Source organism: Eubalaena glacialis, chromosome 7 (genome assembly GCF_028564815.1).
Source record: "Eubalaena glacialis isolate mEubGla1 chromosome 7, mEubGla1.1.hap2.+ XY, whole genome shotgun sequence".
Classification (NCBI taxonomy): Eukaryota; Metazoa; Chordata; class Mammalia; order Artiodactyla; family Balaenidae; genus Eubalaena; species Eubalaena glacialis.
In genome coordinates, this window is record NC_083722.1 from 15,523,990 (window position 1) to 15,551,682 (window position 27,693).

General features: G+C 39.7%; 1 long non-coding RNA gene across 1 annotated transcript in view; it reads right to left on the reverse strand.

The window, feature by feature from the left end:
• The window catches only part of LOC133094324 (uncharacterized), a 68,114-nt gene extending 42,484 nt beyond the window's left edge, over positions 1–25,630 (reverse strand). The window contains exons 1-2 of the long non-coding RNA XR_009701449.1: positions 25,576–25,630; positions 17,914–17,974 (exon numbers count right to left, since the gene is read on the reverse strand). This is a non-coding gene — a long non-coding RNA (uncharacterized LOC133094324). The remainder of the gene's footprint in view (positions 1–17,913; positions 17,975–25,575) is intronic.
• Between the last annotated feature and the right edge of the window lie 2,063 nt (positions 25,631–27,693).

Here is a 27,693-nt window from a genome sequence, read left to right on the forward strand (position 1 = left end):
ACACATGAAAGAATGCTCAACATCTTTAATCATTAGAGAAATGCAAATCAAAACTACAATGAGGTATCATCTCACACCGGTCAGAATGGCCATCATCAAAAAATCTAGAAACAATAAATGCTGGAGAGGGTGTGGAGAAAAGGGAACACTCTTGCACTGTTGGTGGGAATGTAAATTGATACAGCCACTATGGAGAACAGTATGGAGGTTCATTAAAAAACTAAAAATAGAACTACCATATGACCCAGCAATCCCACTACTGGGCATATACCCTGAGAAAACCATAATTCAGAAAGAGTCATGTACCAAAATATTCATTGCAGCTCTGTTTACAATAGCCAGGACATGGAAGCAACCTAAGTGTCCATCATCGGATGAATGGATAAAGAAGATGTGGCACATATATACAATGGAATATTACTCAGCCATAAAAAGAAATGAAATGGAGGTGTTTGTAATGAGGTGGATGGAGTTAGAGTCTGTCATACAGAGTGAAGTAAGTCAGAAAGAGAAAAACAAATACAGTATGCTAACACATATATATGGAATCTAAGGGAAAAAAAAAAAAAAAGAGGTCATGAAGAACCTAGTGGCAAGATGGGAATAAAGACACAGACCTACTAGAGAATGGACTTGAGGATATGGGGAGGGGGAGGGGTGAGATGTGACAGGGTGAGAGAGTGTCATGGACATATATACACTACCAAATGTAAAATAGATAACTAGTGGGAAGCAGCCGCATAGCACAGGGAGATCAGCTCGGTGCTTTGTGACCACCTAGAGGGGTGGGATAGGGAGGGTGGGAGGGAGGGAGATGCAAGAGGGAAGAGATATGGCAACATATGTATATGTGTAACTGATTCACTTTGTTGTAAAGCAGAAGCTAGCACACCATTGTAAAGCAATTATACTTCAATAAAGATGTTTAAAAAAAAAAAAAAAAAAAAAAAAAAGTAGAGGGCTTCCCTGGTGGCGCAGTGGTTGAGAATCTGCCTGCTAATGCAGGGGACACGGGTTCGAGCCCTGGTCTGGGAAGATCCCACGTGCCGCGGAGCAACTAGGCCCGTGAGCCACAACTACTGAGCCTGCGCGTCTGGAGCCTGTGCCCCGCAACAAGAGAGGCCGCGACAGTGAAAGGCCCGCGCACCGCGATGAAGAGTGGCCCCCGCTTGCCACAACTAGAGAAAGCCCTCGCACAGAAACGAAGACCCAACACAGCCAAAAAAATTAAATAAATAAATAAATAAATAAGTCAGGAGCTCTTTATAAAAAAAAAAACTACTTTAAAGGTAGAAAAAATTGATAAGAATAAAAGCAGATGTAAACAAAAAAAGAACCAATAAAATAGATAATTGTTGATGAGTATAGTAAAGAAAAAGAGATCAAAAAAGAAGTCATAAATAAATAACATTAGGTATGAAAAGGGGCCCATAAATAGAGTTACAGATGAGATTTTTTAAATTTTAAGGTATGAGAGGCCCTCTCTGCTCTGCACCAGTCAAACCCTTCCTGAAACATATTACTTGCTTCTGCACAAAAAAGCAAATTATTCTCCCATAATATCTTCCATGCATATCTGTACTGTAGCACTTATCACAGCATATAGTTCTTTCATTTGTCTCATCCATTAGCCCCAGAACTCATTCATGGAAGGAACTATATCTTATTTATGTTGGTACTTTAGCTCTAAGCATGCCTGGCCTATAGTTAGTGCACAATAAATTTTTGATAAGTGAACAAAGTCAGAGAAGAGTAGCAGGATGATGAAAGGGCTGAAAATTTTGCGATGAGGAAAGCTTGAAGGAAAGAGGGCTATCTGATCCTCAAAAGAGATGTTTACAAAACACACTGTAGCTGCCTTCAAAAGTGGGAAGGGCTGTCATGGGGAGGAGGGTTACATTTTTCTGTATAGACCCGCGGAATAGACTCAGAGCAGTGGGTACAACGGAAATAAGATTCAAGAGGCAGAAGAGCCAATTGGATCACTTGACTTCGAAGATGCCCCCCTTCCCAGAAAGTTTCTGTTTAACTTATTTAAAGGTAAGAAATACATCTCATTTCTCTTAAACTGATCAGAAATCTTCCTGCTTTTCTTCCCATATACCACTCCCCCCACCGCACCCCCAAATCACCTGCAGACAGCCAAGGACAGTGGATGGTCAAGAACTATTTTTTGGCCAGCTTCAGGATATAACCATGCATACACTACTTCCCATATCTCTGTCAGATTTCCAATTTCAGAAATGAGCCTCGTCAGGTTAGTATGAAACCTGATTCTAGCAAAACCTAATATTCCACTGAGCTGCCTGCCAGACACTGCTAGTATCAACATTCTGTTCTTCACTCTGAATTGCAATTTAAAATCAATTGGGCTTTTCCCCAAATATCTCAGCCACCTGTTTAAATCCTTTTCCTCTATGCCCAGCATGAACATATTTCTCCAAAAATTGGTATTAATGACTTCATCAACCGCATTAAATGTAGAGTTTAGACTGACTTTTTCACTTGATCACAGCTCACCAGTTATCTGCAAGGGTTTTGTTTTTGATGCAAACCGACTCTTGAGAAGCTCACCTAAAGTTATATTTTCTATGAAGACCGCTTTCAGACAAGAAATGCAATTACTAAAATTGCATCTGCTATTTGTAATTACTTAGGTCTACACCTGTGGTGGTGAATTGGGAAGGAGGGCATCTTCTAAGTCAGAGAAGAGTAGCAGGATGATGAAAGGGCTGAAAATTTTGTGATGATGTTTGCAGGTCCTTGGCTATCTGTTCATAGAGTGAGGCCTAAAACCACTGCACATGGGACGGCCCACACCCTCGTAGGTTTCTCTTTATAGAGTGAATGGGGCGAAGGTTCACTGCATAGTGGTAAACTCCTAAGTTCATGGAAGTTCTTTTCTTCCAGGGCAGAATCCACCAATCTCCCTCATCAGGGTAAAATCCTGACTGCTGACCCTCAGGGAGAGGCAAGCATTCCGCCAGGGCCAACTACATGAATTACAGGGCCCAGTGCAAAATGAAAATGTGGGCCCTTTGTTCCAAAAGCAGGAAAAATTCCATTAAAGTTAGTAAAATAGAAAGTTTTTCCCTCTCTTCTGCAGTCTCTCTCTCAATTGGTCATGGTGTTTTTTAGTTGCTACTTAAAGTTGTTCTAAGTAAAAAAAATTAAAATTTTACATTATTAGCATGAATTTGACTGTTCATCTTTACATTGTGCAATGCCAATTTTAAATGCAATTATAAGAACATTTAACTCAGGCAGAATCACTAAAATTACATAATTTTTGTTGCATAGCGTGTACTTGCATGTATATTTCATTCCTACCAAAACAATGGCTGGACACACACATACAGTTGTTTTCATTTCACTTCTTGATAGGTTCTACCAACATTCTCTACCGTGACCCTACTGCTGAGTAAGTTAGAGCTGGAAAGAAAAGGAACTGTGGCTTGCCCTATCTTTCCCTTTCCTTCTTATCTTCATCTTCATTGTAGGTGGTTTGGCTAATACAGGAAAGCAATAGGAATAAGAAAGGGTGGGGTAGGGATCCTTGGTGGTCATGTGTCTTAGAATGCAATTGCCCTAGTTCTGATTTAAACAGAAAGCGTGGTCCCTCGGGGTCTGTCAGTGCCTCACTGTCCTCTCTTATAGACTAACACACTTACCTTGAGTTCATTTTGAGTCTTGCTCAACTACCACACATCTGGGTCCATTGGCATTCTGTGCTCATGGGACGTTGCAAACACTATTCTCGAATGGGGCAGCGAAGAACCGTGGACATGCACATTGCACCTATCTCCTCTGCTCATAATCGTGCTCCACCGTCCCATCGAACTTCACTTACAAAACACAAGTTCAAAGATAAAATTATTAAGAACTTCAAGATGGCGGCAGTAGAGTGTTCAGTCAAGCACTGGACCCTCCTGAGTACTGTGTCTGAGAAGCCAGCCCTGTGAGCCCTGTGTCCTAGGCATCGTTAGGCACACTTCCACTCAAAACCCTTTTTCCAATCCATTGCCTCACCCTCACCCATGATAACGCCTGGTTTCTCTGAGTCTGAACCTCTCCTGTTCAGTTTCTTCAGAGAAGAAATCTGCTCTATGTTTAAGAGCCAATCCACAAGGCATGGGGGAAGCAGGCCCAGCGTTGATAAGGGTTTCAGTGGGACAAACACAAATAGAAAGTTGGGGAGGTTCCTACAGCCTGAGTGGGGCAAAGGTGGGGGGTTAGGGAAGAAGAGGATATAAATACTAAACCAGTTAATGGCCATCAGGTCTTGGAAAATTAATCTATTATCGACACATCAATTTCTTTCTTTAATTGAAGATTATCGCTTCTATTAAAAAATATTTTGCACCTTAAAAATGTCTTTGTTAAGTCTGGCATGTAAACATTTGTGATTTCTCCAGTGCTTTTGTTGGAGTAATGGGAAATAATGGATTCTGGAGTTTACAGACATGGCATTGAACCCTGGTCCTGGCACTCCCCAAGCATAGCTATAGATAAATTATTTAACCTCACTGAGTTTTGCTTTTCTCTTCTGAAAACAACAGAGGTAACAATATCTATTCTCAGGCCATGCTTGCAAAAATGAAATGAAAGTTGAAATCATATAACATAGTGCCTAACACTATCCTTGACGTACAATGAATACCAGTTTCCTGCCTTGCGTTGTATATTACAAGAATCTCTTATGAATATATTTAAGTGAACCAAATAGTGAATTGAGAATGATAGAGGGCAATATAGATTTCTTATCCTCCACAGACAATGGATAACAGATGATACATAAATACACAATTTTCCTTATTACACTAATGACTTTGCATTTATATGTGGGGTTAAACAATAATGCATAACTGACTTTTATTTACACATTGTACACATGTAAATTCGATAGGATTTGATCAAGTATAAGTTATTTATTTGGGTTTTCCTTATGAGCTTGTTTTCATTTTGTTTTTATTGAGATAATGTTGGTTTATAACATTATATAAATTTCACATGTACAACATTGTATTTCTACCTTGGTATACACTACAGCGTGCTCACCACCAAAAATGTAGTTTCCATCGATCACCATACAGTTGATGGTGTATGGTGTCCTTGAAGTATGCTCCAGGTGTGCTTAAAGTGTTTCTTTCTATGCTACTGTTTGCAGTTATTCCATTTCGGGTCACCAAACGATGGCTATCATGGGGCCACATTATAATCCAACCATGAATCATGTCCACATTGGGTACTTGTAAGCATGTCTTCAGTGCTGGTGTGCTGGGTTCATCCCATATCCTCCCTTTCAGCAACTGTGTTTTGCTTTGTTAACATTAATGATAAAGAATGTCAGGGATGCTAAAGAAATTACTCAGGAACCTATACGTGTATATGTGACTGGCCCAAGGCTTAGAGCCAAGTAGGGAACTGAAACATCACAGTTGTCAGACTTTCACTTTGACCAAAAGAATAAAACCCTGCAGAAATGTCATGAAGTTACAATGCATATCCAATACAATGTAAACTGGTAAAAACTGTAACAACACAAACTTAACACAAACTAGTACATGACTAGGTGGTAGGTATCTGATAGTTGGAGGAAGGGATGTTAGAAGGTGATCACTCTGGGTTGTGGAGCTTAGCGGGGAAGGTGGCTATTTGTCTAAATAGAGAAGATGAAGCATAGCCATTACATAGGCAGGAGACTATCCACATTATCTCATAGAAAAACACCTTCATGATTCTCAAAGTTAGGAGTAATCCTGTAGTACCTATTCTTTATGCATAACAAATTTTGGTTTTGTGCCTTGCTTTTGATATTATAAAAATCTCTTATGAGAAACAATGGCTTAAAGTGCAAGGAGTAAGTAGGATGGAAAGACTTGACTCTCACTGAAAAACATGGGAAAGTTCATTTTGCTCTTGTCTACCCCCATCTGCTCTGCAGGAAAACAAATGCCCTGGTACTGCTACTAAGCTCCTTCAGAGGAATTTATGAGAGGGAGAGGAAACCTTTCCAGATGCTCCAGAGCTTCAGAAAGAAGTAAGGAAATGTATATCATGCCTTGCCAGAGAAAGAGGACATCAAGTAAAAGTCTAAAGGATCTCCAGGAAAAGTTCCAACCAGGATGACCCACAAACCCATGAAGCAAATTAGAATCTCTGCTTTTAATTCTGACAACAAGAATATTCCAGAGTTTGCCAGTGCTTGCTGGTGAAATCATAACCATCTTTCAATATATTCTTGGATCCAAGACTGGCCTTAATAGTAGATGGTGTAAGTGACCAATTTTGAGTTTGAGAGCACCGGAAATCCCCCTACCCCTTGTAACTGCCGTTCTATCACTAGAAATTCCTATATTTGCCCTCATATCTGCAAGAACACACAATAAAACTTTAAGGCTGTTTAGAGGGCTATCTAATGTTGGTACTGGCTAACCCTCAGAGGACATTGCCCTCCACTGGTGCTTTAACGAAGAGGAAAAATTAAAACAAGTCTCAGAGTTTCTGAAAACCAGAAAGACAAAGGGCTCCAAGGGAAACAGAGGATGATCAAGATAACCATGACTTCCTTCTCCACGATACGCTGTCCTTGGGCCGCCTCTTAAAAAATAAAAAATAGACTTGCTTCACTTTTAGCAGTTAAGTTTCCTTGTAGTTTTTCCTGCAGATACCTTGCTCAACAATGACTCCATTTCACTGATAAACTACCCAGTACTCCTATTGTTACCACTCACTGCACAGCTGGAATAACTGGGCCACAAAGAAACACCTGCCTAAAATTCCATGGGTCACCAGATGCCCGAACAACTGCAAAATTCCCAGTGCACGGACCCAGGATCTCATGAGCACAGGGACAGCATCAGGCTAACTGTCCAGTTCTATCACCAGCCCTTGCTTTTCAACCAGCTTTCTCGGCACTCTTGTTTACAGAGAAATATGGCTCCCATCATGTGTGTGCACAGAACATACAAGAAGTAGTCTTTTTTTTTCCTCCTTGATAAACAAAAATAACCGTGACTACATCAACGCAAAGTAACTGCACACATTTTTTTTCATTCTTTGGATTTGCCCTTAGAAACTGCCATCTACTAATAATAGCAGTTGAATAATTTTTTTTTTTAATGGACTGGCACAGACAATCTTGTATTTGACTCCCTGGAACGGACAGTATTTTCTTTGGTTGAGGACCAAATGGAAAACTATGCTTGGTTTCTGAGACACAGGAACTCTATTTTGAGAAGGAATCAAACACCAAGGGATATAACAAGTGTTCTATGGCAAATCTGAGTCAGATAAGCCTTTTCTTAACTCCCCAATTTCAGCCCAAAATAAACTTCTCTAAGGGTTAAGTCAGTATGCACTGTGTGATGTACCTCTTCCTTCCAGCATCCTCTCTACTTGATGAAGCAAAAGAAAGAAGACCCAGAGTGTAGCTGCCTCTTAGAGGATATTCGTGGAAATCAGGAGAAAAATAGAATAGGACATGTATAGAGAAGGTTGAAGAAATTAGGATTCTTATGTCAGAAAAAAAAAAAATGGTGTGTATGGGAATTTAATTCTTAGGTTCCTCACATATGAAAACAACAATTATGACAACAACAATAATAACAGCAACAACTTTTTCATGATTAGGAAAAAACACCAATGGGCATACAGAGCAAAGAGTATTCTGAAGTCCTGGGAGGCAGCTCAGAGCAGCCTGGGAAGGCAATATGGAGGCTCTGGGCAGAAAGACTGTGGTCTAGAATGAGAGGATTGTTAGCTCTGCTTGAGCGTTAAAAAAAAAAAAAAAAAAAAAAAAAAAGCCAATGGGGTAACTTCATCTTTGAGTATGTAAGGGATAAATAGCTGCAAGATGCCATCTGATGTTCTGTAGTAAGGGCAGAACACAAATTACTGCCTCTGAATTGCTGCCACTATAACAAAATAATGCAGTGAGGAGGGTGTAACTGGAAGTTAAATCAGGCCTCTTCACATCTCTCTTCAAGCGAGGTGTTGATACCCTTTAGATAGCAGAGACCCTAAAGAATATGAAACAGCTCCCCACACTCAAGAGTTTACAAAGGAAATTTCTGAGAATTGGTACCGTACCTCCTTAGCCCCGTCACTTATTTTGAAAATATAGGGCTTCCCTGGTGGCGCAGTGGTTAAGAATCTGCCTGCCAATGCAGGGGACACAGGTTCGAGCCCTGGTCTGGGAAGATCCCACATGCCGCGGAGCAACTAGGCCCGTGAGCCACAAGTACTGAGCCTGCGCGTCTGGAGCCTGTGCTCCGCGACGGGAGAGGCCACGACGGTGAGAGGCCCGCGCACCGCGATGAAGAGTGGCTGCCGCTCGCCGCAATTAGAGAAAGCCCTCGCACAGAAACGAAGACCCAACACAGCCAAAAATAAATAGGTAGATAAATTAAAAAAAAAAAAAAAAAGAAAATATAAAAAGGATGGACAAAGGGGAGAGAGAGAGAAATAGTTGAGACTCAGTGGAGAAGGTGGTTGCCTTGAGTCTGCCCACCTGAAAGGGGTGGAGGGGAAGAGAGAGCTTCCTCTGTCCTCTCAGCCTAGACAGGGGGCTTCCAAGGGACCATCGAAAGATCTGGAAATGGGTTTCCCTCCGTCAGGCGACACAGAGGGTTGGTTCCTCCCTCACCCCTGAGGAAGCTGAAACAGTCCAAGGAGGTATGATGGAGGGTGATATTGGGATGGGCCCGCATTCCCTAGTAAGGATGTGTCAATGATCGTTGTGGAGCAGATGTGAACCAAAGGGCTTTGCGTCGGGTCCTGCACCTGAGGGTGGACTGTGGGGGGAGCAGGGTGGGGTGGCGCAAGGACCAGGATGCTGGAGATGAAATCCATCAGAACTACATTCTGCCTTCGATTTGGTTACAAAGATTGAAGGAGGGACATCTTGGCTCTAAAAACTAAAACAACGTTGAAAGATTTAAGTAAGACGTAAAAAAAAGAAGGAAACAACTTGATTGTTCAGAGCAAAGCAAGATGAGGAAAATTCAGTTATAAACTTTAATGTAAGGTGTATACTACTGATAGAGAGAAATTAAGAGTTTTGAGACAAAACCAGCTGTCAGACAGGTAGAAAATATGATATAGCTGTTGAGAAAAGAGAATGCTCCCAGAACAGATGGGTGCACCTCTGAGCTTTATAAAGCATTAACTAGCTGTTTAAATAAGTCCTTAGCAGATGTTTTCAATGTAATTTTGGAGGTGAAATGGAAAAAAACAAAGTCCAAGGCACAAGGGGAATTGATATCACAAATAAGAGACATTCTTGAATGCAGAGTGCAAGTTATTGTCAAACGTTTTCCTTTTTTTTTTTAAGACTAGCCACAGTATTTGTAAAATTGGAGTACGTTACCAAATTCTGCAATTAAAATAATGTATATTGCATTATTAGCCTTTAAAAGAAGGAAAGAGACATATTGAAAGGAAAAGATGGCTTACCAAGGAAGTTACATGATATGTACAGCTATTCATCTTGAGACCAAAAAGGGGAGTAAACCTCCATATCTGCATTGCTACTTGTAAAAGGGTTGTTTTTGTAATGGTACCCTGTTTATAATGAATAAATTCATTAGGAAGGAGATAGACCACAAAAGGAGAAAGGAAAAAATGCTCATTGATCTGTGTTGAACATACTGCTGTTCAATACTATGTTAAGAATATAATGTATAGGGCTTCCCTGGTGGCGCAGTGGTTGAGAGTCTGCCTGCTAATGCAGGGGACACGGGTTTGAGCCCTGGTCTGGGAAGATCCCACATGCCGCGGAGCAACTGGGCCCGTGAGCCACAATTACTGAGCCTGTGCGTCTGGAGCCTGTGCTCTGCAACAAGAGAGGCCGCGATAGTGAGAGGCCCGCGCACCACAATGAAGAGTGGCCCCCGCTTGCCACAACTATAGAAAGCCCTTGTACAGAAACGAAGACCCAACACAGTCAAAAAAATAAATAATAAAAATAAATAAATTAAAAAATATATATATATGTATAAAGAAGAGAGTTGATTACATTGCACAGAAAATAAAAGAGGGCAGTGAGTTTTCTTGTAAGATGGCTCACGTACATACATACACACTTAAGTATATCAGCAAATGTTTATCAAGTGCGTCTACATGCCAGGGAGTGAAATAGGTGAGGTACAGAGAAGATAAATAACACCTAGTCCCTACCCTCAAGGAGCTGACCTTCCTTGCTGGCTGTTCTTATCACTACTAATATCTATTGTTATCTGACTTTCCCTACAAGTGCTACATACACCCACACCTTAGCCATCAACCTGTAGGGATGGTGGAGGGGGAATTAAATATGGGGAGCTAGAGAGATGAAGTGGAGGCATCTATGAAGACTCAGACACCACACGAGAGAGGCTAGAGAGGAAAATGTGTAAGATCATCACTCCACTGGGATGGAGACCCATATATCTAACCACTCAGCCCATTTGCTTCAATACCTTTACTACTTGTCATCATTTAAAGTGGAAGGAGAGAAGGCATGGGAGAGGGAAGGGAAGATAGCATCCATGCCTGTAAAATCTAGGCATATGTACTGAGAAATGATATGAACAATCCAGGAATGAAAGACAGAGAAATGGAAGGAGGAAAGAAAGGATTAACTTATTTAAATTGTCATTTTCAGAATTCACATCATTCAAGGGGTCATTAAATCCAGCATAGTGGTTTAGAGCACGGGTTTTTGCCTTTAAACAACCCAGGATTAGAGCCAAGGCTTTGCCACTCACCAGCTGTGTAACTTCTAAGGTTCACGTCCCTCATCTGCATAATGGGAATAAGAACAACACCCACAAAGTGTTGCTATAAGGATTAAATCAGATAATGCACACAAAGAACATTTATCCCAGTGCATGGCACTTACAAGAACTCTACGAATGTTTTCTACTATTATGATTATCAGAGCATCTTGTTTGTGTGGCACTGCAGAATTGATCATTGATGCATTCAATAAGAAGTTATTGAGCATCTATGATGTGGCAGACACTGTGCTCAGGATACAACAAAGGATAAGAGAACCTAGTTCCTACCCCTCATAGAGCTCAAAGTTTGGGAGGAGAATTACTCTATAAATGTGATGTTCTTGGCAACGTTCTTGGCATCCGAAAATTTCAGAAGAATCCTTCCAAGACTCGTGATGGATCAAATAACTGTTACAAAATAAATAAGAAAATCTTCCCTATATGAAAACTAGAAGGGGAAAAAAATGAATTCAAAACACATGAGCCTGAGACACGATGGAACATTTATCTGACACTGGATCTTCCGGATTAATTTAATTACAATGACCACGAGCCTCGCTCTTGCATACTCGATTCCTCTCATGGTTCCCCTCCTCTTTACCTTCACTGTCACTCTTCTAGTTCCTTTCTCAGCATCTCTAGCAAGTACTAGACTCTTTTCTGAGTTTCTGACATCCGGGCTCAGTCCCCTCTAATCATTCCTCAAATATCCCTCGACAGTCATTCAAGTCATTTCCAATCATCTCATGCCCTTGTTTAAAACTCCCCGACACCTTCCCATCATCCACAGGGTAGAAGCCAATGGCTGTGCATGGCATACATAGCTGTTCATGAAGCAGACCCTTCTTATAGCTCAGGTCTTGCCAGGTCCTCTGCCAAAACCGTTATTCTGTCTTAATTACTTAAAGGTTTCAAAAGGACCATATTATCTCACCTCCGTTCTTCCACATGCTGTCCCCTCTGCCCAGAAGACCCCCTCCCGCTCTGTGGGATTCCTCTCATATTATCAGGGCTCCTCAGACCTTGATTCGGGGAATCTTAATGGTTTGTCACATTTTGTTTCTGTGTCCATCCCTCCAACTGAACTGCAAGCTCCTTGTGAGCCAGTTGTCTTATACTTTGGTACCCCAACATCTGTAATATTATGTACCTCAAAATAGATGCTCAGTGGAAAAGTATCTATTTTTTTCACATGCTTATTTACTTGATATTCATAGAAACTGTGCCCTTTAGAAACTATGGGAGATTGGAAGAGCTGGTTTGGGACTTGTGTCCCACTGTCAAATGATAAAACCAGAATTAAGAAACATTCAGTAACAACTTGTTACTTAAATTCTTTCAGTGTCTTCACATTCTCTCTTCGTTTTATTAGCCCACGTGACCTCTGAGTACAGGGATGTAAAGCAAGAAAAACTGAATAATAAAAGTAAAAATCAACAGCAAGAAAGCAGAAGACGGGATTTTTAAGTGTAAGCTGAAAATGAATCTAACTCATGATTCTCTATTTGTTAATCACCTCTCAAAAAATGTACTCCCAAAGAAGAATTTTCTACATTGTTTTCCATCCTCAAACCAAACAAAAATTCTTTCGTCATTGATGACCTACTCGCTCATCAAAACTTTTATTCTTTTGCTATTTGTAATCAACTTTAAATTTCCAAAATGTCATTAAGTATTACATTTAGTGATATAACAAAACCACATGCCAGGTAGGACATTGCCTATAGGACTCATGGTTGGTGATGCCTGGATGATCCAGATAAGAAAGCAATATTGCTTTAAGCCACAACAGCTCTCAACAGTGTCACTGGCCACAGGGAGAGAGGCAAATTCACAGGCAGCATCGTGGGAGTTAATGAACGGCTGACCAGATGGTGCCTGTCAGAAGGTGTTGACTCTTTAGACAACTGGGACTGTTTCCTGGAAGTAAATGAGAGGTGCAACAGAAACGGACTGCATCTCCATCACACAGAAGCAGAGAGGCCCACTGTTAATGAAAATAATCACATCTCCAGGCATATTTTTCTTCTTATGATTTTTTGTTTGTTTGTTTTACATGGTAGACATGGAGGAGGGTCTAGCTGAAAATATACTGTTCATAGTAAGTTATGCTATGGAGTAAATATGAAAAGCTATATATAAACTGCATATTGGTATTCTTAATTAGGAAATATCAAACAGAACAAGGAAAAACTCTGAAATAATGGTAAACTTGCCTGGAATTAATAAGGGTATTTCAATGACTATACCATGCACTGCTTAGAAAGAAGTAATCGTTGAAATACAATGACCTGCCGATGTTATTGAAAGACATCAAACGATAGAGCTCACTAAGGACATGCTGGCACTTCTGACTTTCTAACATAACACAAAGAAACCATTCTTCCCAGTTTGACCATTTTTATTTGTTGCTTTATGCAACAGGTGAAGTTTTCCTGTTACATGCTCACTGATGTCTCTGATGGGTAAACCCTGACACTCAATGATAACTTCCTAGCAGATAGAACCAGAAGGAAACTTCATTGACTTTTTGTTGTGATCCGAGATCATTACATCTGTTATGTTACTGTCAGGTACTACATGAAATCAACTATATAAATGCCAACCCCAAACTATGGGTAGGCAGTTGGATCTAAGCGAAGAAGTCAGCAGATTGGACGATCCACTTATTGGCTATATGACGTCAGACAGGTGCTTAACCTCTCTGTGCCTCGTTTCCTGGTTGTAGTGAAGATTATGTGAAATGAATGAAAGGAACTTGACATAGAAGCTGGCATGAAATTAAAGCTCATATGAATTGCTTTTCCTTCCTGACTACAGAGAGCACTCAGTCAAGTTCATTCATTCATTTTGTTCTTGCTTTTCCATTCTCCTTGATTGCCAACTGTGCATTTGTTTTCAACCTTGCATCACCCTGAAAAGCCTTCTAGAACTTCAGAGATGTATCCAGAAATTTGCCTTGTTTGTTATCTAACAAAGGAAGCAATGACTATATGAGGATGATATGGAGATATTGACTATCAATACTATCATTTTTTGCTGCTAGACTCAACCCCTTCAGCAGGGGTCAATGTGGTGGGTTTTCCATTACAATGTCCTCTGTGCTGGGTATTGAGCAACTCCTGGGGGCAGAGCTTTCTCGCAGAGAGTTTAAACAATGCAATCAGCAGAAATAGGTAAAGTTCCATATTCTTAAACAATGCAATCAGCAGAAATAGGTAAAGTTCCATATTCTTAGCACTGACCAAGATATGTGTCATTTCTTTTCTTTCTCTTTTAGATGTGGTTTTTTTATTTGCTGGTTGTGAGATGTGCATCTGATTACATACACATACACATTTCTCATTGCATAGGTTTACCCACTCACTCAGCCTCCAGCTCCACCTGCATGAAAGATTGAAGTAACTATCAAGATGTGGAACCAGTTGTTTTGATCACAATAACAATGGCATATTTTTGTTTCCAATAGACTTAATAATGAAATAGAATGAATAACAGAATGAGAAAGATTTTGACAATTTGTACACGTGCATTCTAAAAGCAAAGGAGGGCAAAGAGAATACTGAACTCAGAAATGAACATTCAATGGCACAACACAATTAGCATGGCTCAGAATACAGAGGTGATGCTGACGTTGTTTACAACACTAGTTCAGCCAACCTGGAATATGATGTGTAGTGACCACCGTTTAACCATGGACTTGAAAATGTTACTGTATCTATCTCAGAAAAGCCTCCAGCTTTTAAAACTTACCTAAATTCCAACTTAAGACATTCAACCATGAGGCAAATATCCTTAATGCTAATTCTGAGACACCAGAATTCTCCTGATACTATTGGTGAGTTTGAGTTGAGTCAGTGCTTTTGCAGACAATGACCTGTGGACAGTACTACTAATATCAAAAGGCAACAATATTTCTACATATTTGTCTCATGTCACTCTTCTCTCAATACCATCCTTTTATCTGTCTCACCAGTGTCACTAGTGAGACAAGCATTAAGACCAAGTACACTCAGCACTGCTGATGATTTTCACTTTGACAGCAATGCATGCATCATTGCAAATCAGTTGGCCTCCTAACTCTAACCCAATAATTTGTCACATATCCATAAGTACCATTTACAGAACTAAAAGTGATTCCCTCACAAACATTTGCAGACCACCTATATCTAGTTATTTAGAACGATTACGTGCATGTTGCTTGTGAGATGACCATCACAAACAAGAAACTAAGATATATGTGTGTCAAATAGAAGTTGAATTTTAATACAGCTTTCCTCCCTAAAGAGCCATGATTTTCACATTTCAAGTTCCAAACAAGGTTTAGCTCCATCCTGATGCCTAATTTCCCATTAGGGCAACAGCTTGTCTCCATTGGGCTAAAAAGACAGAGAATTGAGACGATGCTCTGGATCATTTGGGCCAAAATCCACTTTAGCTTCATGTATTTGTGCCGAATAGCATTTTTGCCTCATTTCTCTTTTTCACTTTGCATTTGCAGACCCAAGTAAAGAAGAATTAAATACTGAGAGATGATGATGTCAGTTAGAGTATTATTGGGCCAGGCTGTAAGAAGACACTCAAATTAGCTAGTGTATATCATTCATCATGGCTCATCGAATGAGACTGAGCAATTTAAATACAGGAATTTCTGGTCTTCTGCCCCACCATGGTAAAGCCACTTATATTTAGGCCAAGTAAATGTCTAACTTCTAAGTCCAGTGACTAGAGTAAATGTCCCTGTCACCCAAGCCTGTCCTCATCCCCTGCTCCCTGAAATTTTCCCAAACTGCCTAAGAATTCCTAAAATTCCTTTCACATGGGGCAAAGTTTTTCATTTCAAAATGTCACTAGGAAGAAGCTATGTGTTTACTCATTTTTATATTAAGGGATGGATATCCGTAGCGGGGGTACCTCCTCCTTATTACAATGTAGAGCTGTTAGAACTCAGCACTGGAAGAACAGCATCCTAGTGAAGAAGGTTGGCCTCTCCGGGTGTTGGTTCTCCCTCACCCCACCCTTCACCAGAGTTTTACCTCTTCTTGAAGTTCTCTTCTTTCAGTTTCCATAGCCACCCCCATGCTGACCCCCAGAAACACCATGCTCCCCTTTGATATTCTGGGCCATGCATGACTAAAACCTCTTTTCTCAGTGTCTCTTAGCATAGCTGATACTGACTAGAATACTCAAGTCTTTATTCTATATTAAAGTTCAATGCTGATGAGGGCAGGGGAAATGGAGGAAACAAGAAATGGAAGGAAGAAAGAGAACGAACATTCTAGGACTCTTTGTCTAGAAGGTTTCCATGCCTAGGAGCTATGTCCTTTCATTCTCATATCAATCATATAAGGGAGATTTTATTTTTCACTCTTTATAAATGGTACAACAAGATGCAGAGAGATTTAATAACTTGCCCAAGATCAACCGTTGGTAAATGGCAAAGCTGGACTCCAAGCCCAGGTGTGCATGACCTTAGGCGCATACACCTAGATCACACAGAGCCCCAAAGGATGCCCACAGCTTCTAAGTTAAGTTGCTTGGGATTCCTAACTCCCCATACCCACCCTATTCGGTAAGGAGAGTGCGACACCTTCCAAAGGGAACCACCTCGCCAATATCTAGTTAAGTTCATGTGTAAAACCAAGAGAATCATCCTGCAGCCGCCCTGGATTTGACTCTCTGGTTTCTGGCTGTCCAGCCTGAGACACTCCTTTCAAGGTGACTGGTTCTCACTTAAATCCAGTAGGTCCCTGCCCTTTACAAACAGAACACAAAACAACAGTACCTTTTAACCATACAACCTTCCACGTGACTTCCACACAAGAGTTACACACAAATGTAATGATAGAGTGTTTCCCCTCAAACAATAGTCGTGTTGTTTTCGGAGGCAGGTACTGGGTACAAAAAGGAGGAGGAATGTAGTGGAAACCATTGTAAGCATACAGGTTAAAGGAAGAGCAGGTTGGGGTGATGCCAGTCAGTGCCTTTCCCCCTTTCTCTATTAAGATCCTGCTCATTTCTGAAGGCTCATCACAGATTCTTCCTCGTCATGGAGCTTTTTTCTGATGTCTCCATGTGGTCCAAATTTACCCATTGTCTCATCTTGTAACGTTTTGTTTATACCTTTATTACTGCCCTAGAATTATGCTGTCTCATGGTATTATTAGTTGTTTATGGTCTTCTACCCCAAGTAAAGTAAAAAGCTCCTTTGAGGAAGGGCTGGGCCTTATCTCACATAGTTCTTGAGGCACGTTAGAGCCAGTAACAGCAGTAATAATACTAACAGTAATGGCCAGCATTTATTGAGTGAGTACTTACCTTGAGTGTCCCAGCCACACAACCCTTAAGATAAGGATTACCAGTCCTTTTTTAGATGTAGGAACCAAGGTTCTAAATAGCTAACAACTTCCCCAAAGTCATGCAACCAATATATGGCTTCAATCTCACAACTGACTAATCCCCAGAGGATGTGTGTTTTGTTTTTTTTTTTTCCAGTGACCACTAAATAAGTGTTTACTGGAGGATAAGGATAGTAAAACTTCACCTGTTTCCCAATTTTGTTCTGTAAATTGCCCAAAGTAAATCAACAGGCAGAAGAGGTGTTTTGGTTGTTGTTTTTACTATCTAATATGGCCCTGCCTAAGTGAGCCCCATTTCACAGGCTTGTATTTCCAAGATGCTCAAATACAAAAGTGTATGAATATCACGAATATAAAAATAAAGAGGAGAATGTAAGAAAAGGTAAAGGTGATCAAAATGTGTAAACTTCCAGTTATAAGTAATTCCTAGGGATGTAATGTATAGCATGGTGACTATAATTAACAATATTATATATTTGAAAGTTGAAGAGAGAATAGATCTTAGAAGTTCTCATCACCAAAAAGAAAAAAAAAAAATTGTAACTATGTGTGGTGATGGATGTTAACTAAACTTATTGTGGTAATCATTTTGCAATATATAAATCATTGCAAATCATCAAATCATTATATTGTACACTTAAAACCAATATAAGGTTATATGTCAATTATATCTAAATAAAAATAAATATGTATCTAAAGATATAATTTTTTTTAAATCTTTATCTCTGTCAGGATTCAGGTGCCCCTTCTTATACTGAAGAGACTCTTATCTCCTAGCAAGCCAGCCAACTCACCAGTATTACATGACGGTCAGTCTCTGTCAACTTCTACCGATGCTCTGTAGATGCTCAAATCCTGTGGGAAAGGGTAAAACAAATCTGAGAATTTTCTGAGATCCATATTAGTATGTATTAAGTGATGTGAATTCAGTATTGTCATTTTTTAATGGAATGAAAAGTCTGTAAGGGAACTAAGTAGTCTTCAGGTTATTTACTGTGGGAAAAAAAATAATTCTTCATCCCTCAATGAATCTTCATGGCACTGCACACAAAATCTGCTTACCAGAGGTCAATGCTGTGAATGTTAAATGACTTCTGTGTGAGAATACTTAGATTTATCCTTGCTTTTGGATACAAAGACTGCCCCTGTTCCACTGAGGCAGAGACGAGTCTTATACCTGGTGATAATGTTAATCAGACATGAACAGATAACAATGAGGGATATGGAACTGCCATTACTAATGGTGGAGAAATTAGAAGCAGAGAAAGAAAAATACAGATAATAAAGTCACACAAACACACATAAGCACATACTTGGGAGAGGAGATAGGAAAAGAGTTATCATGTTCATTATATTGTGAACAGGGCAATTGGTAACTTATATAATTGCCAAAATGATGCGCTAACAACAGTATTAATCTCAACTGATATTATAAGGTTAAAAAATGGTTTTTGCTCATTTGCTCAATCAACTAATCAAATTAGTTTGTTCTAACAACTTATCTTGGGTTGTTAATTATTAACCGTGTTAGGCTGTTGCGAGGGAAAAACTAAAAGATAGTTCTCTTTCTCAAGCTTTCAGTCTCCTACACTGCACATTTTTTACATGCTTACCCTGTGCCAGGCACTGTTCCCAACTCCCTCTGTCCCACTAGACCAAGAAATCCTTGAGTGTAGGAATGTGAAAAAACCATTATGATGCAGCACGGTCAGTACTAATCAGAAGGATGGCCTTTGGAAAGCTTCCCAGAAGAAATATTGATTGAGATGATCTTGAATAATGGGTAAATGTTATGTATTGGAGGCAACATGGGCCTGAAGACAGAATGCCACTTTTAGAAAACAGTAAGAGAATCCACATGATGGAATAGCAGCATCTTTAAGGAAACAGAAGTTGAGGTAGCTGGAGTGGGGGGGTAGGGGCCATGCACAAAGGGTCTCAGATGCTATGATCTGGAACTGGGACTTTATCCCATCAGTGATGGAGAAATACTAAGGGAAAAAACTCATGCACAGAAAAATACAGCCAAGAGCATAAGGGAGCAAAAATATGAAGAACTAATGATTAAGAGCTAAAAGTTCAGTGGGCCTGTCTTGAAGGTTGAATAAACAGAGAAATGAGACGATCACTCGGGGCAGACAGAACAACCATTCCCAAATCCCCCTTCTCTTGTCTTGCTTTCCTCCCACTATAAAGACAAAAATCAGGATACTGGCTTTCTAGCCTCCTTTAAGCTAAGGTTGGCCACGTGACCAGTGCCCATGAGATCCTGGTCAGGCCACTGAGCTTAAGAGAACGTCTGCAAGAGCTTCTCACATACACAAACACAAAGGAATTGGACAAGCTACTTTACTTAAAGATTTTTCTTTCCTAATAAGAGGAAAGACTCACCAAGCAAGCTTCCTCTCACTCCTCCACCACTCTCAGCTTTCTTCCTTTGAAAAGGCTCTGCAACCTTGTGAATTTTGACACTGCCATGGCTAATTTAAGATCATGGCAGAGGCTCGGGGCACTATTTCCTAAACTGAGATCAGTCTCATTAAATGAATCATTCCTGGTTGACGTGTCTTACCTAGTGAACAGACCATCACTAACCATCCAGTTACCACCATTTATTTCCTGAGGTAAGTAAACCAAACTTCATTTTGCTGCATCATCAGGTTCAACAGAGTAAGACAAAAAGCAACAAGGCAGATACACGGGGACTAGAGTAAAGTCCTATATGAGTTTTTGTTCCAATAGCCATACAATATAATCTACCAGAATGAGCACTAGATAGAAAGTCAGACTCTGGTACGTGCTTTATCTTTAGTTAGATGAGCAGGTTAGATTATCTACAAAATGAGTACTCCAACTGGAAGTCAGGACCTGGAATCATATACATTCCCTGGGGTTGAAGACATTTTGGACACACGATGCCCATGGATAAGGGCCCAGGAGAAATGCAGGGGAACTACTGTGTCCTTCTCTTGCTCTATCTTATGCCACCCTTTCCATATGATAGTATTCAGCCTCTGGATCGTAGAGCTACCAGGACCCACCTCTTTATAGTCTGGGATAATGGGGATTATTAGCAAGGTGGGACTTGGGCAGCCAGAGCTAACCAGATATCCATTGCCACAGCTGGATTCCGGGTCAGAGTGAGACTAACAGCAAGTGTAACTGTTAGGTTTGTTAACTCTAAAATAATGGGACCCTGCCTTTCTAAAGTTGGGACTGGTCCTAAAGACAGGGAGGCTGATTGCCTCTCCCTGAAGCACAGGTGGTGAAGCTCTGAAGGAAGGATGACCACTGGTCAGGAGAGGAGATGGGATCTGATAGGCCTGTTAGTATTGATAAAATGAAGATCTTGAATCTAAGTTTACTCACTCCTGATTGTCCTTCAGCTATTCTAAGATCCAATGCAGAGATCTGCCAAAAAGTAGAGCTACAAAAAGTAGGGATTTTTCTGTACTTAAATTTTAACGAGGCCCCCTTAGAAGTAGCCTTAACCCCTCCTCCTCCCAAAAATGGATTCCAGTGTATTAGACCCCTGGGGAGACAGTAAGACAGAGCTTAATTAAAAATAGAAACTATTACCTAATTAGCTCTAGACCAGTTCATTTTATACATTATCTTAAAAGGTCAGTAAGCACTATGTTAGTAATAGTGATTAACAAAGTCATACTAAACTAATACCACGCGGCATTTGTAAATCCATTTTGTAATACCCTCCTTGTATTGTTACATGCTTTATTGTTTACTTTTTCTGTGGTTGCTAATTGTTACATAGTTCTCTGCTGGGGGCTGGAATCCCTTAATACATGTCTTAGAGATTCTTAGTTTCACAGGTTCTGAAATGACAACAGAGCTAAAACAGAAGGAAATACAGTATCAAACCTCTGCTGGTGTGATTCCATATAGCTTCCTGAGGATGGTAACATTGTGTTTACCCATTTGCATATCAACTCCAACCTGTGCAGGAATATCAATTGCTTTCCATAGCTGCTCTCATCTTTGTTTTTCTGAATGTAAGGCATGCCAGTGGTGCATGCTGATGAGCTAGTATCCTCTCTCCCACACACACAGAGGAATTGTACTCATCATTGAACTTCAATCTGTTTGAGAAACAGATATCTTTTGATTTGAGGATTTGAGAGCAGGTGTAAAGTTTTCTATTAATAAAACAAATGACAAATCAATACAAGATTTTATTTAGAACTAATGTATTTTTAATAAGTTTACTTTGACAAGTATATAATATGCTCTCATCACTGATTCTGATGAATACATTGATCGGCAAATGAGATGCTGGAATGTGGAATTCATTAGCTCAGGCATCCTATTTCAAGGGCTTGAATTTTGATAATCAGAATCTAATCATTTAAATGCCTTGTAATTGTCAAGGTCTGATCGACAAATATGATATATGCCTGAAAATACGCATTCTAAACAGAGCACGGCATAAAATCTCAAAAAAACTGGTAGCTTCTATCTGTAGGAAAAGAATCCAACAAGAGAGAAGCACTGAAAAAAGATGGCTTAAAAAATGGATCCAAGTTCTGGAACAATATAACTATAATGCGGAACAAAGGTTCAGTTTAGAGAGGACCATACCCACAGCTGCCGCCATGAAGGCCAGGACATCGTAACACTGTTCTATATTCTCAAGGCTGATCATGAGTGCTCTGGGTATATCCACGTTGTGGCTACAAGAACTGCAGTTCTTTGTACATCCTGTGCAAGGAAGAATCCTTTGACTTCTGGTTGCAGCAATGATTAGCAGAATCTAGATCTGGCATCTGCTCAAAAAGATCCATCCTATTTTTAACGTGACACACTGGGATCCTGATTGCCTTATGGCCTGACATGCCCCATTACTTTCAGGATCTAGGACTCAGCGTCAAAAGTGTACTCACATTTCTAAATGTTTTAAGAACTATCTGAAATAGGCTAGGACTTCTAACATAATGAGCATCTTTGTACAAACAACCTAGAGTTGCATTGGACAGAAGTGCTAAAGGAATAGAGGATAAACTTGAAAGAGAGGTGCTCCAGCCCCACTCCATGTCAAAAACATATTCATATTGAGAGTTCCTCTTATATTCTGGATAAAAATCCTTTTTTGACAAAATTCAAAAACTGGTTCTAAAGTTCATACAAAGGACCTAGAATAACCAAAACAATGTTGGAAAAACAACAAATTTAGAGGACTAATATGGCCTGATTTCAAGACTTATTAAAAAGCTACAGTAAGTAAGAAAGTGTACTATGGTGTCAACGTAGAAAATTAAACAGATGCAATAAAGAATACGCAAAGAGACTCACATATTTATAGCCATTTGGTTTTTTGTTTGTTTGTTTGTCAATACTGGTGTAAGAAAAAACTGGATATCCATATGCAAAAAGGTAACATGACTCACGTCACATCTAAAAATTATTTCAAAAATGGATTATACATTCAAATATAAAACCTAAAATTATCCAACTTCTAGAAGAAAATATAGAAGAAAATCTTACTGACTTTAGGTTAGGCAAATATTTTTAAACTGGGACTCAAAAAGAAAAACTTGATAGAATAGACTTCATCAAAACTGAAAATATTTGCTAAATTTGCTGTTCAAAAGGTACTGTTAAGAAAATGAAAATGTTGGCTACAGATTGTGAGAAAACATTTGCATAACATATATCTGATAAAGGGCTTGTATTCAGACTATATTAAAAATTCTTATAACTCCGTAAGAAAAGCAAACAATCCAATAAAAAAGGCAAAAGATATTAAAGACACAAGGAAGACAAATAAGCACATGAAAATTTTCAACATCAATAGTCATTAGAAAAATGTTCATTAAAACCACTAGATACCCACTAGAATGGCTAAAAGAAAGAAAAATTTCTAAAAACAGAAGATGCCAAGTGTTGGTGAAGATGTCGAGCAACTAGATTCTTATGCATGGCTTGTGGGGATGCAGAATAGAACTGCCACTTTGGAAAATAAATTGGCAGTTTTTTTATTTTATTCAAATACACACATACAATATGGCCCAGCAATTCCACTCCTAAGTACTTATCCAAGAGAAATGAAAATGTGACCATACAAAGAGTTGTACTCAAGTTCAGAGCTGCTTTATTCATAATTGTCAAAAACTGGAAAGAACTCAAATACCCATCAACTGACGAAGGGATAAACTATTAGTGGTATATCCTTACAATGAAATATTGTTCAGCAATAGCATAGATGTTCTCAAGAGGCTTATGTTAAGTGAGAGAAGCCAGACACAAAAGACTACATATTCCCTTTAGATGAAATTCTAGAAAAGCCAGACAAAAGGATAAAAAACAATACATACATACCACAATGATTTTTTAATATGCACAGGAAATCAAAAAGCATACATAAAAATGTTGACAGGGATTGTCCATGAATGGGTTGGTGATTCTTTTTTTAATTATTTTCAACAATTTCCAAATTTGTATGAGAATGTACTACTTTCATAATATGGCCTTTAAGTGTACAGAAAGGAATGCAAATAACATATACAAATACCTTTCCAAGGAAGGGACTGCTAGCAAATTTATCATGATAGGTAATTTGTTCCACTCTATTACATCTACCTGTTTAGTTCATGTTTTTCTTGTTACTGAAGAACTTTTCAAAAATGTTTCCTCACCGTGCATGTAATGGTCTGAATAGCTCAGCTTCCACAAAATGCAAATCATTTCATCAAGACAACAATGGCTGGGAATACTACCTGGGCAGGTAATTCCACAACTGAATATCAGTATTGCTCAGGTATGGAACTTTTCTCATTGTAATTGGCTTCTTCAAATGCTACATTCAGTTTGACACAAAGATAGTTCCCTGTGACAACCAGCTTATTAGCGTAGTTTTAATATGAGTTAAAGGTACAAAACTATAGAAGTCATTTTCTTGAAAGTAATTGCAGAACAAGACATTATCTGTTATCAAAGCATACGAAATGTGTTGAAAAACTTACAAAGAAAACTGATGCTGTGGGAAATTTTAAGTACATTTCATATTGACAACTCAAAATATGAGAAAAATGCCTGGTGCATGCTTTGGGGAATGTTCATGCAAGATAACAGACTTTCAATATAAACAAGTACCTAGAAAACATTTTTGAATTACTTAAAAGGATATCTGTTCTTTTAAAAATGTATGGATTTGTGAAGTAACTACCAGTAAATACCTGAGGGGGTATAGTTTTTGAGCCGAGCTACAAAGTTATGCATTTCTCCCAAAATACTCTACTTTTGCTGACAAAAATACAAAATGGAAAAAGTAAAAATTTTTTGCAATTAAAAATATCCTGTGTGAAATCAAACTCAATCACCAAACATTATGCATTATATAACATTCATTTGAACCACTAACTAAAACACAAGCCATTGCTTCATCGAAGAGATAATAGCAGTAACATCGAACATTTGGTGAATTCCTAGTACATACCAATAACTATCCTAAGAATTAATGTTTTGTATTCGTTTATGAAGTACTTAGACTCAGAAACAATACTTTATATCTGACTTTACCCAGAAACATTAAATTGTATGATTGGCTTTTCTTGACCACCTCTTCCTAAATCCATTACCGAAAATATTTAAGTTAAGTGACAATGTGAACACTTTTTTAAGGTGCCTCTTGTGAAACAAATTATCTCTTTCAGACAAAGTTACCATTAATATCAGAGGAAATACACTTACCAAATATTCCTTGGTACTATTCTAATCCTACCTGACATTTTTCTACTGATCATTGCTCTACATTATACTGTACATTTTGTCCCATTATTTACGATTCTCTATTATTTGCATTATTATTCTATTTATTGTCACATATTAGTGTCCTTCTAGGATGTCTATTTGCTTCATTTGAAGGTGATGGTTCCTCCAAATCTAAAAGCTCCTGGAGAATAAGGGCCAGTTCTAATTTATCTTTATTTTCCTGGGGCCCAGAACAGAACACTGTGAGTGGTTCAGTTGCTTTGAGCTGAAGACCGTTAAGCACTAATGCTCAGAAAGAATTTTCCTCACCTTAGGATGCAGTCTAATAACCTTAGGAGAGTCTCAGGTGTGAAGCAATATTAAAGTGCAAGGCTGTCTGCACAGGTAATTAATAGAAGGCAAGCAGGACCGGGCTTGTTCCCTGAGAAAGTTCAATCGCGGCGCCTTCAGTGGGGCAAAACCAGTTTCCAAGTACCGTATTAAATGACCTTCCTTCTTGCCCTGGCTCAAAGTAAATGGAATTAAGAAGCATCAGACTTCTACGTGGCATGCCCAGGCCCTGCTCTGGCTCATTACTAAGTAGATAACTTCAGGCACCTCCATTTACCTTGCCTAGTCTCGTTTTCCCCTTCTGTAATTTTGAAATAACCTCAAAGGTCTTAATGAAGCAATATAAGTAAATCACCTCCTAGCCTAGGAAGCACTCAATCAATGACAACCATTATTATTACCTCTCTGTAGCCCATTGGTAGAGGAAAGCAAAGCGGATGTTTCATTTAACCTCAGACGGGTCAGCAGATGGTTCTGTTAAGGAAGAAAACAGAGGACCTCTCAAAGGCAAGTACGGCTGGATTACTTTCACCTGGTGAATCTGTAGGGCACGGTAAGCCTATCAAGGGCTTACTGTTACTGAACGCAAGTTCACGTGCCCGATGACGCACAGTGAGGCCAAACATCGGAGTTTGGAGCAGAGAAAGGTTTACTGCAGGGCCGTGCAAGGAGAAAAGTGGCTCCTGCCCAAAACACCCCAACTCTCTAAAGGATTTCAGCAAAGCATTTTTAAAGGCACGGTGAGGGAGGGCGTGGTTAGTTGTTGCAAATTTCTTGGTGTCAGAATCCTTTGATCTTGCAGCTGTCCACATAGGTCAGGTCACGATGTTCCTGTAAATCTCCAACAAGACAAATGTTATTCTCTGTTCTGGTGATTTTTATCTCTGTATGAACGGACTCTTAAAGGTCAGAGCCCTGAGAATAGGCTATCCCGTATATTTCAGGCTATAGGCAACATTCTTTTACAAAAGGTGCAGAGCCAACATGGCCAAGCCTGAGCAACAAAGCACAAGGGTTAAAGGAAAAGGAATAGATCCAATATGGAGTCAGATTTGTTCTTACATTACTATTCACAAAATAGTGTTTTTCCCTGCCCCCTGGAAGGAGAGTCACTTTTTCTGAGTCGGTGGGCGTCCTGCAGGCTCCTCGTCCAGCAACTCCAGGTGGACGTGAGCCACACAGGCACCAGCCCAGGTTCAGCTCCAGCTGCAGTGACCTTGAGCCTTGAGCCTTCTCCCAAAAGCCCGATGGTTATAGGGTGGAGGATCCCCCTCCAGGCTCCTGGTGAAGCCACATCTAGCTCAGGAGTTGGAGTTAAAGGTGGATATTTCAGGGAGAGGGGCTGGTAAAGGCAAAGAGGTGAAAGTCCCAGTGTTTAAGTAGTTCTGTGCTGCGTGGAGAGTGGGATGGATGTGGCCCAAGGTCTCTGGCTTCCAAGGTTGAAAATTGGTGTCTTCCAACTCTCTGAGCCTTGGTTTCTTCAGCCAGGCACATTTTCCATCATAACCCTTGCCTTGCCTACCTCAAAATACTATTTGATAATCAGGAAAACGAAAAGATGCACAAAACTGTATTTTGGAAATATAAGTGCTCATGATTCCCTCAAGTCCCTACTTGAGAAATAGTCAAGAGATGTTTCTCTCAGGCTACTTGAGGCTCTTAGACAAGTCACTGGACTCAGCTTGTCTGGAAAATGGGAAAGACAACTCCATCTCGCTATATTTGTGGGAGATATGAAAATACAAATACTCTCACAGCCTTCTGGAAATTCCTAGATCAGCAAAAAATGTACCCTAATTAATTAAATGTTTCTCCCAAGAGAATACCTCCAGTTTATTATATCTGAGGCATATAGAAAGAGCCAGAAATGTTTCTGTTGCAATATCGAAAAGCAGAATGGGCACTGCTGTCTCTCTCCCTGGTCCCTCCTGGCTGCATCTTTGGGTTTGTGTTTTCTCTACTCCCATACATTTTTTTCTTTAAATTTGGTTGGAGTGTGGAACCCAGTTTTGCCATTCCTTGCTCCCTCTTTTTTCTTTAGGCTGTTCTTTTCCTAACAGATTCTCCATACTCCATTAGACCCCATACTTTAGGATTAGAAAGACCAAACATTTCTCCAGGGGACCAAGCTCTGTGCTCAGCTTGTCTGGCCCTGATCCCTCCCAGGTCTGCTCTGGATGTGTTTGCTCAGAGGTGGCAGAGACGTCATTCAGTTCCCGGTTCCCTTAGAGATTAGGACTGAAGGTTTGCCACGGGTGCATTCAGCTCACACATTCCTTCAATCTCTATAAACATTAAAATGCAGCAGGTATTATGCCTGCAAACCTCTGCGAAAATGTTCTGGCCGTGCTGACCAAGGAAATCAAGTCCATTAGAGCCACCAGAGCTCATCCTCACGTCCAAGGAGAGAAGACTCATAAATACTAGGCGGCTGTAAACAGCAAGTAAATTGTTTTTAAATGTATTCTCTTTGGCTTTTAAATCTCTTTGGCTTCTGAATATGAGCAAAGTAATATGGT